The sequence below is a fragment of the Leptonychotes weddellii genome, chromosome 7 (assembly GCF_054177405.1).
Source record: "Leptonychotes weddellii isolate Sample4059 chromosome 7, ASM5417740v2, whole genome shotgun sequence".
Taxonomy (NCBI): Eukaryota; Metazoa; Chordata; class Mammalia; order Carnivora; family Phocidae; genus Leptonychotes; species Leptonychotes weddellii.
Genome location: NC_138375.1, coordinates 129,833,730 through 129,849,678, shown reverse-complemented (window position 1 = coordinate 129,849,678; position 15,949 = coordinate 129,833,730). Strand labels below are relative to the sequence as shown.

Sequence of the window (15,949 nt, the reverse complement as noted above, 5' to 3'; positions counted from 1 at the left end):
TCTCTCACGAGCTCTCGCTCTCAAATAAATAAATCCAATCTTAAAAAAAAAATTCTACACAGAAATAAAGTAGAAATGGCCCATAGACAAATGAAAAGGTGCTCACTCTCACTCCGATTAAGGGAAGTAAAGTGAAAATTGCTGGTCTGCTGAACCAGTCTCCTAATAGCAACCCCTCATTCCATTGTTGCAGACAAAGTAATCTTTTAAACACAAAAATCAAGCTGTCTTTCCACTGCTTGCAACCTGGCTTCCCAGTTCACTTCATGGGTATACTTAAATATAAATTGTACCATATTTTAGCATAAGCTGAATATAAATTACACGATGCTGCAACTCTTTGCATTTACAGTGTCTTAGAAATCTTGTCATGTTAGCACACAGAGATCTGTCTCTATGTAGCTGCGACAAAGGGCCAGTGGGGCTAAGGTTCGTTTAGCTATTATTAGTTAGCATTTAGGTAATTAGCAATTTTGCACTGTTCCAAATACGGCCCATGCGAACATCCTATATGTGCCTTCTTGTTTTACTTCAAGAGTTTGTCTTAAGGAAGAGCCTGAGAAGTAATTTTATAAAACCCCCATAGTCACTGCCAAGCTGCTTTCCAAACTAGCTGTGAGGACACCCCACCCATGGAGTGCGAAAGCCCTACTTCCTCACACCTTTGCCAGTGTTTGCTTCTCCACGTTCCTGGACTGCCTGTCTATGCCTGTGACTCCGCATCAGTCTTTCATTCTGGGAAATTCTCGGGTGTTCTTGAATTATTTCTTTAAAGACTGTCTCTCTCCACCCTCTCCATTTTCTACGTGTGAAGGGTGGAACTCTGAATCTACAGCTCATGTGATCGCAGTTTCCTTTTCTACTTACCTTTTCCACTGCGTGGTGGGAGGAAATCGTGACTCAGTCTTCCAAGTCACGAGGCTCTCCGGCGCTGTCCAATACCTGCTGGCACCTGCTGGCACGGAGGGGGGGAGTCCTCGTTGCACCGCCCCCGCTGCCCGCACCGCCCTGAGCGCGGGGGCCCAACCGTCGGCAGCCCCCGCCTGGCCCAGCAGCCATGGGCACGTCGGGGCGGCTCCTGCATGCGGTGCTCCTGGGCGCCCCGGGCTCCGGCAAGCGCACCCTGGCGTTGCGCATCACCAAACACTTTCAGCTGCAGAAGTTCTCCAGCGGGGACCTGCTCCGAGACAACATGCTGAGGGGCACAGAGTTCGGCGTGCTGGCCAAGGTTTTCATGGACCAGGGGAAGCTCATCCCAGACGACATCATGACCCGGCTGACCCTTCACGAGCTGAAAAACTTCACCCAGGAGAGCCGGCTGCTGTGTGGTTTCCCCAGGACGCTGCGGCAAGCTGAGGCCCTGGAGAGAGTTTATCAGATACACGTGGTGATGAACCTGAACGTGCCCGTTGAGGTCATCAGGCAATGCCTCTCCGCTCGCTGGATCCATCCGAGCAGCGGGCGCGTCTACAACCTCGAATTTAACCCTCCCAAAGGGGTCGGCTTGGACGATCAGACTGGCGAGCCTCTGGTTCGGCGTGAGGATGACAGACCGGAGACACTTACCAAGAGGCTGAAGGCTTACGAAGACCAAACCAAACCCGTCCTGGAATATTACCGGGGAAAGGGGGTGTTGGAAACCTTCTCCGGAACAGAAACCGACAAGATCTGGCCCTCTGTGCATGCTTTCCTGCAAACAAAAGTTCCACAAATAGACCAGAAAGCATCGGTGACTCCGTGAGGGCCAATGCTTGTAATTATTAGCAAGATGAGCAGAATCTCTTCCTCCTTTCTTTTAGAAGTTCCTTGTTCTAAGGCTCCACGGTGTATGAATTCCTTGAGACTTATATTAGTTTCGTTTCTAGGAATTTTATTTTGGATACTAGGGATAATGCCAAATGAGTCTCCATGCTGAGATTTGTCTTTGGAAATTGCCTAGTGTGTTTTATCCAGCTACGGGTTTGCGACTCAAAAACATCAGAGATGTCCAAGCTTCAAAAAATTCTTTTAGAGCAAAATGAAAAGAGCAATGGGTAATAACCTGACTTTTGCTCAGGAGGGAAAAGTGATTGGTGTCATATTTTTCTGGAAAAGTAAAAAAAAAGTTACATTATACTAATTTGGAGACAATATCTCATCAGAGGCTTTTGTGTAGCCAGAAGCCAAAAAAGGCATTTCTAGCACATGGGGCATGGTTTTGTGAGAGGCTGTATCTATAAAATTCCAGATAAAAATAACTGGATTTACAGATTCTGGGCAGCATGCAAATTCACTGCTGCCTTTAAACTAAGAAACCTGTCAGGTGGCTGGCTAAGCTACATTTATTTTGTTGTTAAACACACTTTCAGTTTACTTGGAATTTTCAAGTTGCTATAAAAATGTATCAAATAACATTTAGGAAAATACTACTTTGATGTGACTTGTTTTCTTCTGAGGGATATAACTGATGTTAGAAATTGACATTATGATATAAGCTCTTCGATAAGCACCAAAGTTGAATGGATGTTCTTTAAGGGAAAATGTAATTGACATCTGAACATTTTCAGAGGTTACAGGGGTTAAGAAATGTGTGCTTTAGGATCTACGTGCCAGTTCTTTTTGCTCATTATGCCTAGAAGAGTAACAAAGTCTTTTTTTTTTAAACAAAGAAGAAAAACTCGAGAGACGCTACATAAAATACACATACTTTGTCATTAGGAGATAGAAATAGATCCAGCATACATGGTGGGAAATTTCTTTGACAAATACCGCAGCCATAATTAATAAACAGGTGTAGCAATAAAAAAGCTTTCTATGAGAGGTAAAAAGGACCAGGAAAGTGAGTTTGCTGAAGGCGGAGTTCTTTATTCCTGATGGAAGAAGGTGATACCTGGGAGCGTTCACTGACATTCTCTCTTATGGGGAGAAGTCCTGCCAGTGTGTGTAATCTGACCAGCCGTTTTTAAATCCTTATTTTAGATTCCTTTGTGGGGTTGGGAGGACACATGCTTACCTACCATGGCCTGGTAGGAGTTGGGGAGAGAGGTGGAGGAGAAACACTATATCTTCAATGACATATTTACTCTTATTTCAGTTGGTGCTAAATCAAAGGAAACAAGTTCTTGTACATGCTGTTGTTAACTGCCTTTGAAAATGTGGTCCATTTCACTCCGGGCACTTAAAATACAAAACTCAGCAAATGTCTCTTATATATTTGGGAGAAAAACTTACTTTTCTTTCTTTCAATCATATTTTTCATTCACTGTCAGTTTTTCAAAATGGACCAAGTCTTTTTAAAAGGGTTACAGAAAACATTTCATCCTTCAAAATACTTTCTAGAACGACCTACTTGGATATTATGTGCTTTCTAGAAAAGTGAACTACTCAACTTATGAGCTATCACGAGTCACTAGGTTATAAGACACACGTTAGTCTTTGTTACAATAAAATTACACTTCAGAAAAAAATAGCTTCATCTGCTTATTCAGGTTATTTTAAGGATCAAATTTTAATCTCCATGACCTCTAGTTGATTTGTTTGTGACTGCTTTATCCTCACACAGCAGAGAAATTTACTTATGCTTATTTTTCTACTTGAAGCCTTGTTGACATAGAATAGTTTCAGGTACACAACACAGCGATCTGACAATTCAATATATTAACGCAGTGCTCACCACAATAAGTGTAAGTCACTATGTTATTATGGTCTTACTGACTATATTCACTATGCTGTACTTTTCATTTCTGTGACTTACTTATTTATAACTGGAAGTTTGTGCCTCTTCATCTGCTTTCCCCATTTTGCCCATTCCCTCACCCTCCCTCCCCTCTGGCAATCACCAGTTTGTTCCCTGTATTTATGAGTCTGTTTCTGTTTCTCTTTGTTCATTTGTTGTATTTTTTTTAGCTTCCACATATGAGTGAAGTCATATGGTATCTATGTGAAATCATAAGGGATTTGTCTTTGTCTGGCTTATTCTTACTTCCTCTTCTGCTTGCTCTATTCTTTATCTTGCTTGGGTGTTAATTTGCCTATTTTGTTCAGTTTGTTGTGTTTTGTAGTATTGGGTGTTCCTCGAATGTGTGGCGATCCTGACTCTGTGATCTTCTATATGGCTGAGATTCTCCATCAGTCTGTATCCCCTGCCAGTGGGTGTAGTCCACCTGGGGAGATTGCTGGTCTGAACTGAGACTATTCTCAGGGACAGAAGAAGGATAAGCTACTGAGTGAGATCTCTCTGGGGTGTTCAGGTCTACGCCATTCCCCTGGCAATGGACGGCCTCAAGACACATGGCCATGCCCACCTAATTTGGCTCCCTGTCCATGACTCCTACCTGAAGGCTGACATTTTGTCACTGCTATTCAGGTCAAGAGCAGACAGAAGGGCATCAGTGGAGGATGAATCGTTGGCCCCTCCTTCAGCAATGGCCCAAGGACCAACATGTTGATTGTCCTTGATACCCTTCTGCTTCTGGTGCCTGCCAGCTTTGGGGATGGAGCAGGCTTGGTGCTCCCTGCACCTTTCCAATGACAGTCTTCTGTGTGCATTTTAGATTGGGTTTTCTGTTGTTGCGTCAACTCTACATGCCACATTTCAGGATCTAGCCTGGTTTCTGGTTCACTGAAAGTGAAGTGCTACAGCAGAGAAGAATCTGTAGGACTCAGTAGGGTCCTTAGTCCACCACCCTGAAATGGAACCAGATTTCCTTGTCCAGCCTCAAAATCTACATGTCACCAAGCCTCGAGCTGCAGCTTTCAACTCTGGCTGCACATTAGAATCATCTGGGGAGCTTTAAGAGAACACCAATACCCCCGATATTGTGATTGAATTATCAGGTGTAGTGGGGTGGGGAGCAGAATCATGGTCATTGCTATGGTTGCTGTATTTTAAGAGCTCCCTAGCTTTTATAAGTCACTATCCTAAAGTACCAAGTTGATTAACTGAAAGCACCGGCCTGTACAGCAGTGTTCAGCAGAGACTCAGAACCACCTGGCCCTCTCACCAGCTGGAACTTGCATCACAAAAGGCTCTGTGCCCCTTGTCACTTTTCTCCCCCACACATGGATATTTAAGCAATGGATATTTTATCATTATTCTATCATGAGTCATCACCACAGCTAACATTTTTTCATTTTTCACTTTATCTGTGTTGCTGATCAAATGCCACCCTAGTTAACTGGGTTTTCTGGCTTACTTAAACACCTTTTCCTGGGTGGCTAGTTGGTCAAGTTCTCTGATGCTTCTATGGCATTTCAACTCAGCTAATGATGCTCATTTTCCAGTGCACGGGTTGTGAAGCCAACTTGCAGCGGAATCACGATACATGGGTTTGATGTTGTCTAATCTTCAAAACAGGTTTGGTTCATTTCTAACTAAAAACCTGGGGGAAAAAAAGCCAATAAGTGGACTCTAAAGATGAAGTAGCCCTAAAACACAATTTGTTTCTCTGAAAACAGCTACATTTTATATTAGTAACTAACATACACTTAGATCAGCTGAAATGGGAACATGTTTATAGGCAATTGTAGGATATCTCCAGTTTGGCCCACAATCGAGGTCGAGGCTGCTGGTCTTGTCAGGTCCTTGCACGCTTTTGGTGGTTGACCATCTAGACAAGCTTACAGTAGTGCCTTCTCCAGCAAAGGGCAGGGAAACTCTGAGTATCCAGAATAAATGCTGAGTTTGAACAGAGCGTGGCTGCACAGTAGGTATGAGGAAGAAGGAAGAACATTGAGGACACATGGAAGAGGACTTTGAATATGACACAGTGGCACCACCCTCCCTTCAGCAAGCTGACAAAATCTGCGTAATACTGAGAGACTGGAAAACGTATTCAAAATTATTGGTTGTTGTGGGGTACTCCCAAGAGGCTGGGATTTTCTGTAGGTAATCAGAATGTGTGTTTAATGAAGTGAATGGACGTCCGGCCACACGGATACCAAATGTGGTGAGGGTCAAAGTGGAAGGCTTTGAGAACTGACCAAACACCCACCCAGTCATGATTCCATGGGTAAGGGCAGAAGCCACCAAGTGGGAGATACAAAGGAAGTTAAGGTTAGATGTTGACTGGAAAGACTCAGAAGAGAATGGGCAATTGCTTATTTGAAGGACATGGGATTTGAGGGTGCAATAGATTAGAAGGAAATCTCTAGAACCAAGAAAGAAATGAGAAGAGATTGAAAAGACAATGGATAGAATTGCAGTAAGAGTAAAACAACAGACCCATGCTTAGTGGTCATGAGTTCTAGTTCTCCTTTCTCAATGTTCTTATTTCTTCTTATGAAAAACCACTCCAACTATATCCCTTGAGCACTGGGACATTGATAAGAACCATTAACTTTGGTAAATGAAGAGAGGTCCAGGTACATTACTTTGAAGCAAATGAAGTCTTAATGGGGTTTCCATCTAGCAAGAATAGGACTTGCTTCCTGGAGTCATCACCATTTGGAATAGCTATTTCATGGGGCCCTCAAAGGTGGGAACATCACATGCCATATGTCTTCAATGGTGATCATTTCAGAAATCCCCGGAGACCCGTGAAAATCTTTAGCAAATTCAACAGTCCCAGAACCTTCCTTTTCTTAGTCTCCAGAAGAGCGCTCTCAAAGGTTAACAAATTTAAGCAGTAAAGGAGTTTGCTAGCTCTCTTGTCACTTAAAATGCCCTTGCGAAATGTGATAGCCAGGAACCGTCAGGAGATGAAATCTTACCAGGAAGCTGTAGGGACTGCTGGGCCTCAGAAAGAGGTCAAGCACTGGTCAATGCTGCTTCTGCATTTGTGGCCCTGGAGGAAGGGAAATGTCAAGTTCTCAAAAACACAACAAAATAAAACTTAAACTAACACAACTCTAACAACAAGAAAAGCAGCAACACGTAAGAACAATACAAGTCCCTTTTGGGGACAGTATCCTTCTATGTGGATGGCTTTAAGCTCCTGGTCCCCATTGGATATGCTGTTTGCTATTTTCTTTGCCTTAAACCATGATTTGCAGGTTCAGGGAAGTAAAAAAGCCCTCCTATTAGAACACAGGCTGCAACCTCTTTGACATCGGCTGCAGCAACTTCTTGTTAGACATGTCTCCAAAGGCAAGGGAAACAAAAGCAAAAACGAACTATTGGGACTTCATGAAGATAAAAAGCTTCTGCACAGCAAAGGAAACAGTCAACAAAACTAAAAGGCAACCTACGGAATGGGAGAAGATATTTGCAAATTACATATCAGATAAAGGGCTAGTATCCAAGATCTGTAAAGAACTTATCAAACTCCACACCCCAAAAACAATCCAGTCAAGAAATGGGCAGAAGACATGAACAGACATTTCTCCAAAGAAGACATCCAAACAGCCAACAGATACATGAAAAAATGTTCCACATCCCTTGGCATCAGGGAAATACAAATCAAAACCACAATGAGATACCACCTCACACCAGTCAGAATGGCTAAAATTAACAAGACAAGAAACAGCTGTTGGCGAGGGTGTGAAGAAAGGGGAACCCTCTTACACTGTTGGTGGGAATGCAAGCTGGTGCAGCCACTCTGGAAAACGGTATGGAGATTCCTCAAGCAGTTAAAAATAGACCTACCCTACAACCCAGAAATTGCACTACTGGGTATTCACCCCAAAGATACAGATATAGTGAAATGAAGGGGCACCTACACCCCATGTTCATAGCAGCAATGTCCACAGTAGCCAAACTGTGGAAAGAGCTGAGATGTCCATAGACAGATGAATGGATAAAGATGTGGTTCATGTATACAATGAAATATTATGCAGCCATCAGAAAGGATGAAATCTTACCATTTATATCAACGTGGATGGAACTGGAGGGTATTATGCTGAGCAAAATAAGTCTATCAGAGAAAGACAATTATCACATGGTTTCAGTCATATGTGGAATATAAGAAATACCACAGAGGATCATAGGGGAAGGGAAGGAAAAATTAAACAAGATGAAAATAGAGAGGGAGGCAAACCGTAAGAGACGCTGAACTCTAGAAAACAAACTGGGGGTTGCTGGAGGGGAGGGGTGGGTGGATGGGGTAACCAGGTGATGGGCATTACGGAGGGCAGGTGATGTCATGAGCACTGGGTGTTACACGCAACTAATGAATTACTGACTCTATATCTGAAACTAATGATGTACTGTATGTTGGCTAACTGAATTCCAATAAATAAATTTTTAAAAAGCCCTCCTATTGCCCACAGGCCCTTCCTCTTCTGGTAACAGTCGCCCAGAGGGGACACATTCTTCTAGTCACAGTTAACAATAAGGCTTCGAGTCATCTCAGAAGACTTTAACACAGTGACTGATAATCATAGGATAAAAACGGAGATTTAAGAGGGCAGAGGGGGTAATGGTCGTCTCTGGCATGGATGGCGGTGAGGTGGGATGTGGGAGAGCCAGGAGGGAGGGCAAGAAAATGTTCCAGAAAGAGAGGTTGCTGGATAACCTTCCGCCTAGGGCAAGGCCGGGTGGTGATCAGATGTTTTCGTTGGTTCAGCAAAACCTTCCTCCTCACCCCCTACAGAGCGATTGGGAAAAGTTTTCTCCGACACAACAGGTACTTGCCTCACGGAACCCTTGGCGTGACTAAGCTTTTGCTGCGCCGGTGTTTTGCCATTCTTCTAAACAACTACTTCCTTCCTCCCCGCGCTTTTCTTCCAGGAAAGAACGTCCATTTCCGGGCTCTGATGCATTACAGCCGGGGGTGGGCGGGGAGTTAGCGCATCACTTCCTCCGTGACATGTCAAGGGCATTTGCAGATAGTCCTGCGCTCCCTCTTTCCATGATCCACAGCTGAACCACCCGCTAAGCATTATAAGCCACAGGTGGCTTCAGAACTCAGCTCTTGGTGCCACGATTAGCACGAGCTATTGGGTAAACGTTCACGGGGACGTCTCGAGAACATGTTCGCACAAGTGTGTGTGTGCGTGTCGGGGAGCGGGGGGAGGGTACTTTATTTCCAAACTTACATTTAAAAGTGTAAACAGCCCAGACATGCCTCAGTCTTGAGCTGCATGAATGAGCGTGTGCCTTCCTCGCTAACCCCACGTTCTGTGCCTTCCTCGCTAACCCCACGTTCTGTACAGTTTATTAGGGAAGCCCAGCCCTAGGTATGTGTCTGCTTCGTGTTCAGACATCTGGTAAAATCCACTTGCTCCCACCTCCCTGAAGATGCAGCAGGAAGGTGCATATGTGGATCCCCACGGCAGAGTGGAGCCAGTCAACTCAGTGGGTTTGCATGCTCCATCTGATCCTTACGCAGGTCATTTGGAGCCTTGCTGAGGCCCTGGGTGAGGGGCCACCTCTCCCTAGGAATCAACTCCATGACTTGTATGGTGTTTGCACTACCCTGCCCACACTCTCCACCTATTTTAGACAGCACATGACTCTGACTCACACAAAAGAGCAAAGAACTGCATGATGGCTTGAAAACATACCGCACACCCACTCCCTTGGGCGAGACTCCAAAAGAAAACTCAGGTCTCTGAGTGCCCATGCCCTTCTGGCATTTGTGAACAGACCCAATGAGTGAGGTCATCAAAATTCAGCAAGAGACAAGCAAACATTTAAAAATATCTCCCAAACATACAAGTTGAGTACTTGAGCAAACATGTGGGGGCCAAAAAAAAAAAGAAAGAAAAGAAAAAAAAAGTCAAGTCATTTCTAGCTCGATGTCTTCTATGATATAGTTAGCTCTGCCCAGATGCTGTGGGTGGGAAGAAGCCTAAAGGGGTCCATATCGGCAGGGTCCTGAGGCCACCAAGAAGGTGCATGGAGAAACTTACTGCAGGGGCCAATGGCTTCAGGTGACGTCATGGAAATGAAGTGCCCCACGGTCGAGGGCCCTTCCCTGTGGCATCTTTCCTTTGCTAGGTTAACCCTCAGAAATCATCTTAGCTGAGAGCTATTTTGGCAGCGAAGTCTGAAACCCACTCAAATTTGCTCAAATAAATTGTGTGTTGTGTGGGGGTAGCAGGGAGAAGGGAGAAAGCTCACTCTCTGTAGGGAACTCTTGGGGATTCAGGAATTGCTAATGAACCACACCTCCATAGGGCAGGAAGCAGGGTTCATCAGAAGCCTCCACAGCCAGAACCAGGCTCTTTCACTTAGTGCAGGCTCACAGGCTCCCCTCTTGTGGGTGTTCACACATGCAACAGTGGGTCTAACACAGAGAATCACTTGAGTGACTTGGGCTCCGGGTTTGGGGAACAAAGGGAGTGGTGGGGACTCTGGGCCACTTATAGAAAATTCTTCATTCGTCCTGTCCCCCGTTGAGTTTGCTGAAAGCTCAGTTATCCTAAGTAGAACCCCACAGACAGCTCCAGAATCTGGAACCTGGCCAGTGGTGCTCCTAGAGGGACCCCTTTGAATGCAGGTCCCCAAAGTCTGCAAAGTCCCAAATGCACCTCAAGTGACTATTCTTAGAAAGTCACAATTTCCCTGCTGTGTGCTCTGGAAGCCCACCCATTGTAAAATGTGAAAGCGTGGCGTTTTCAAGTGTTGGCAATCACCTCGAATTTCAAACCCTGCGGGCCAAGCAAAACATATTGTGCTTCAGATCCGTCCTGTGGGCGGCTGGCTTCCAGCCATGGTGCCCCGGTGCCTCAGCTTATGTTCCACGTATCTATTTCCTTCTGTTCCTCAACCGTATTGGCAAATTCTATCCACATCTCTGAGTTCAGAATCCCTAGAGAGTAATTTCAATGGCTGCTGGCTTGCTTAGCACCATCGCTGGTCCAATCCCATGGTGGGTTGGAAGGCCCTTTCTAGAAGTTGTAGGTGACCGCTGTTGACACCTCCAGATTTGGGCTCCTCTTTGGATCACATTCTTGAATGGAGAAGGGAGGACCTGAGAAGACCCGCCTTCCCTGAACTTTCTAATCCTTCCTATAAGTAAAAGGAGGCGGCAGTGATCAGATGCCCTGTGAAAACTTCCCAGCATGCTTCGGGGGGGGTCGCCTGACATCTGACAGGAACTATGGTGGCATCTTCTCTGCTGATTGCTTTTCTGTCAGGGTTTCAGAGCAGAGATGAATATGGGCCATCACCCAAGCGTCTTGTGTGGTCAAGATGGACTCTTTTTTCTTCACATTTAATGATAAATGATACTCCTCCTCCTTTACTCACTCTTGCTTGGAGATAGGTCACTGCCTGATGGCCACTCTTTTAGGATGAGTTCCAGAATATCCTCTCACTCCTCTTCTACTCACTCTTGCTTGGGGATAGGTCGCTGCCTGATGGCCACGCCTGTAGGACGAGTTCCAGAATATTCTCTCACCAGTAAGGAAAAGAACTGGCGGTTGTCAGGTTCTAAGGTGAGCTGCTTGTCTTCACACACTTCTTGTTTTCAGAAATGGTGCAGAGGGCTGGTTATACTGCATTTCTCTCTGCTTGCTTGGTCCGATCACATAATTTGCTTTCAGATCCAGCCTTTTCCAAGTCTCTGTAGACTCCACTCAGTCTGTGTATTCTGAAAGACAGCGCTGCTCAGTCTTACAAAGATTTCTTTTCAAGCATCCCGTTTCTGGAAGGCAGCACCAATATCCTTTGCTGTTCTTCCTACCCACCCATGGTAGAGCATAGGAGAGCCTGCGTGATTTGGGGCCAGCACACCTGAGTGTCCGCGGAGGCCACTGAGGGTTACCAGGACCCTGTGTTCAGGCAGAGTATCACCATCTGCCCCAGGGCGGATGGACAGAATCCCTTGCTAGCCCAGCATTCCTGCAAGCTGCTGTCCTGGGCTCTGCTCTCCCTGCTCCTCGGCCTGGGCTCTGGGAAGACAGGGTCTTTGGAGAATCCATATCATCAGACATGAATGGAAAGGGGAGAGGAGGAACAGGAGGGAGAGAAGGACAGGGAGATGGGGGAAGGGGACGAAAGTACCTTTGCTGGGACCATTTCCATTAGTTCAGACCGCAAATCAGACTGTACCTTAGATAGGAAGATAGCGATGGCGAAGAAAATGTAAGGACTAGAAACTTTTGTGCTATTAATTTCAGGAATTAGGCTTTAAGCAAATGTGTGCTACAAGAAGGAATTTTTTTTTATTAGTATAGATAAAGATAGAAAATTCATTCTGTACAAAAGTATATTCGGTGACAAAGTAAAAGCCTCTCTCCATGCCGACCCCCTGGCCCTCTCTTCCTTCAGTTGGTTTGTCTTTCCTTCTAGGAAATATATGCATATATTTTTATATGTATTTCACAGAAGAGATCAAACTACACATGCTTTTTTTTTTTTTATAAGTTCCTTGTTTTCAGTTACTAATAAGACCCGAGGCTCTTTTATAGAAACACAAACAGGCCTGTCTCACTCTCTAGCAGGCTGCCTGATCTCCCACTGAAGGCTCGTTTCTGTAACCAGTCCCCACGTGTGGATGCTGAGGGTTTGTTGTTTTTTATTTTATTTTATTTTATTTTTTTAATTAATTTTTTTAAAAAAGATTTTATTTATTTATTTGACAGAGAGACACAGCGAGAGACGAACACGAGCAGGGGGAGTGGGAGAGGGAGAAGCAGGCTTCCCACGGAGCAGGGAGCCCGACGCGGGGCTCGATCCCAGGACCCTGGGATCATGACCTGAGCCGAAGGCAGACGCTTAGCGACTGAGCCACCCAGGCGCCCCTACAATACTGTTTCTTGATGCATATCTACAGTTTGAAGTCCTGATTGAAACTGCTGAGTCAATGACTCTATGCACTTTGCTTTTTGATAGATGACGGTAGATAGTGCTTTATTTATTCACACACAGTCACCTGTACCAATCAGTAGTAAGACTCTGCATATTATTAAAAACCTAGGGGTGCCTGGGTGGCTCAGTCTGTTAAGCATCTGCCTTCAGCTCAGGTCATGGTGCCAGGGTCCCATGATCCCATACCTATTGATGTATAATCTGCAGTCAAATCTAAGTGTGGGTTGGTGGCGAAGACAAAAACCACAGTCTTGTCTCCTCAGGCTGACTGGATAAATGATATATATATTTTTTAAATCCCAGGGTTTGTCTGTGCAGTAGCCAAAGGAGGGCATGGGGACAGGAAGAAGGGTTACTGTTCAAGTGTGTGCTCCCTCTGCTTTCTTCTCCTGCTCTGATCCCAAATGTGCTTGGCTCATCTGTACAAAAGAGTCTCCCAAAATAACATTCTCCCTGGGCGTCTCTATCTCTGCTCCCTCAGGGGAGTCCATGAGTATCTTCCCGGTGGCTACCCTTCAGCTGAACTTTCTGCCTTCCAGAAATAGACCCTGGCTCCCGCCGGCTAATCCCAGGTCCTGTGAGCTGTCCCTGCAGGGAGGGACAGGCTGCAGCCGCCGAGTCTTATACAAGGCAGCAGAAGCAGGAATGTGCAGGAGGGCCTCCCAGCTGTCCTGGGGCTCTGTGCTCCCCACATGTGAGCTCCAGAGTGGGGCCCGGTGGGTCATTTAATCTCCCATTATTTTTACTGCAGCTCTGGCTACTATTGAGCTAGGGAATCTAAAGGAAGGTATCCTTCCACCTGCTAAGTCCCGAGCAGGAAAACAAGTACCCTTGGGGGGAAGAACAAAGGTCTTGAACCTGCCAGAGGACCAAGACCGAAACCCTGTCCTCCCTCAAACCGTTGGGAATAGCGCGCTTCCAGAGTTGAGCGTGTTACACGCCCCACGGATGGTAGATACCGAGTCACCAAATCTTTGAACCAGAGGCGCCTTAGTAAGAGAGACTGTCCAGTGCTACCCTCTCTTGACTCCGGTCGCAGGACGTTGGGGTAAGTGTCCCATAGACATTTCTGCCCCCCACCCCCTCCCCGGGAGCACATACATGGAGAGAGGAAGGGAGGGATTTGGAGAACAGCTCCAAATGCACACATTTCTTCTCCCCTTCAGACAAAAGGCTTAATACAAAACTCTGGAAAGAACAGCAAAACATGGGAGATCCCATTCCTAGCTCCCATTGCCGTGGAAAACCGAGAAAGACCATACTACCGAGAGGTGACATCTTGAGTGTCGTATCCAGTGAATGCGGATGTGGTTGAAACGTTAGGTGATCGGACAAGTCTTTTCCACCGATGAGCGCGGGCGGCTCTGCGCTCCGATCCACGTGGCCGTGACCCCTTCGGTAGGTTGTGCTAAAATGTCAGAAAGGAGAAGGTCATTCACACAGACCTGCAGCCTCGCTGTCCCAGGCCCAGACACCAACCCTTGCCAAGGGGAACTCTGGCCACAGATTCCTCGCCCTGCAGGCCCAGATGGCAGCTCTGAGAGCAAGAAGCTCCCCGAAACTGCCACCAGGGTCCTGTCCCTCTGCCTCGGCTGTCGTGAGCACGCGAGCCGTCCAGTGGATGCCTTCACCTGCTCCTTAAATCACGCGCACTATCTCTGCCTAGAGAACTAAGACATCATTTTACACACCACTGTCAGCAACGACTCTTCATCGGAACCTACAATTCATTGAGGGAAAAATAAATGGACCCAGAGGGTCGGAATCAGGGCAGACACACAGTTAATAACAGGCTGAAATAAAGCTCTGCTTTGTAGTGTCGGCTGCAGTCTGTGGGGTTAATGCTCCTCCTTGGCCAAGTTCAAGCTGCCCACCTAATGTCATCGAGTGCGGGGTTGGGAAGAGGCTCACACAGTTGGCTCCTGAAGGTAGGCGTGAGCCAGTGCAAGCCAGCATCAGCATGCCACCGGCTGGAATGGCCAGCGGCAAGTCATCTCCGTCCCTGGCGTCTTACTTTTCCTAGACCAGAGCAGAACTGCTGTGTTTATTTTACTATAGTTTTGTTATTTTATTTTATTTAGTTTTATTTTCCTCACCACATACGAGGAGCGAGTCAGACCCTTTTTTGCATCACTGCTGTGTGTTGATCTCCTCACTGCTCGGGACTGACTGGTCTCCTTCTTTGGGATTCTGCTGAAAGCCAGACAACTCGGGGCTGAGTTGATTAGGACCCGTGGACGCAGGAGAAGCAAAAGATCACAGTGGTTGAAGCTAGGACTTGGAGTCCAAACAAACCAGCATCAAGGTCAATTCTATCACGAAGACAAGCCAGGAGAGCGAGGGTTCCAGGACCTCCCCTAGGACTAGGTTCCAGGACCTCTTCTCACTTCTCTAAGGTGGAATAAAATAATAATGTGACATGCTCATTGGATAGCTGGGAAGGTTAAGTACGCAAATGTATGTAAAACATTTAGCTCGGGGCGCCTGGGTGGCTCAGTCGGTTAAGCGACTGCCTTCAGCTCAGGTCATGATCCTGGAGTCCCGGGATCGAGTCCCGCATCAGGCTCTCTGCTCGGCAGGGAGTCTGCTTCTCCCTCTGACCCTCCTCCCTCTCATGCTCTCTGTCTCTCATTCTCTCTCTCGCAAATAAATAAAATCTTAAAAAAAAAAAAATTAAAAAAAAAAACATTTAGCTGGGCATCCGGACATGGTCCTGCATAAACAGTAACTATGACTATCCTTCTTGCTGTCACTCGGTCTGGTTTCGATCTCAGCACCATGACGGCCTCACCAGTCAAACGAGGTCTGCCCAAATAGTCTGTTTCTTGGGCAGCATACCAAGAGCCGCCAAACAGGGCTGTCACAGGTCTCACAAGGCAGGAGCATCCTAGGGAGGGACATCAGGGTATGGTTGTGGTCCCAGAGCTGCGCATCTTCTGTTTAGAAGAAATAGTGCAACAGGGATTTCCAGCAGTAAGATCACGCCATCCATAAATGATGGGCCTTGGAAGTGGACAGTTTTGGCTCAGAGCTTCCAGATACCCCAGCGGGAGTTGGCTGCTGGGTGGGAGCCTTCCCCAGCCTTCCCCGGTGCTCACTGGGGCCTCCAGCTCTGCTCTTTATCTGACCTCACCTCTCCTCCTCCCTCAGCCCAGACTCTCCCCCCTTCACCCCTGCACTGCAATTCCCTAGCCCTGCTTCTTCCTGAGGCTGGGCACAGGGACGGAGACACCTTTCCAAGGGGATCACAGTCCTTCTTGTTACGTGTCATTG

General features: G+C 46.4%; 1 protein-coding gene and 1 pseudogene across 1 annotated transcript in view; one reads left to right on the top strand and one right to left on the bottom strand.

The window, feature by feature from the left end:
- Positions 1 to 14,080, bottom strand: part of CCDC112 (coiled-coil domain containing 112) — a 127,232-nt gene extending 113,152 nt beyond the window's left edge. Inside the window, exon 1 of the mRNA XM_081827219.1 lies at positions 13,942 to 14,080. The gene's annotated coding sequence lies outside the window, so the exon portion shown is untranslated. The remainder of the gene's footprint in view (positions 1 to 13,941) is intronic.
- On the top strand, positions 1,058 to 2,234 carry LOC102730729 (GTP:AMP phosphotransferase AK3, mitochondrial pseudogene; annotated as a pseudogene).
- Positions 14,081 to 15,949: the final 1,869 nt, after the last annotated feature.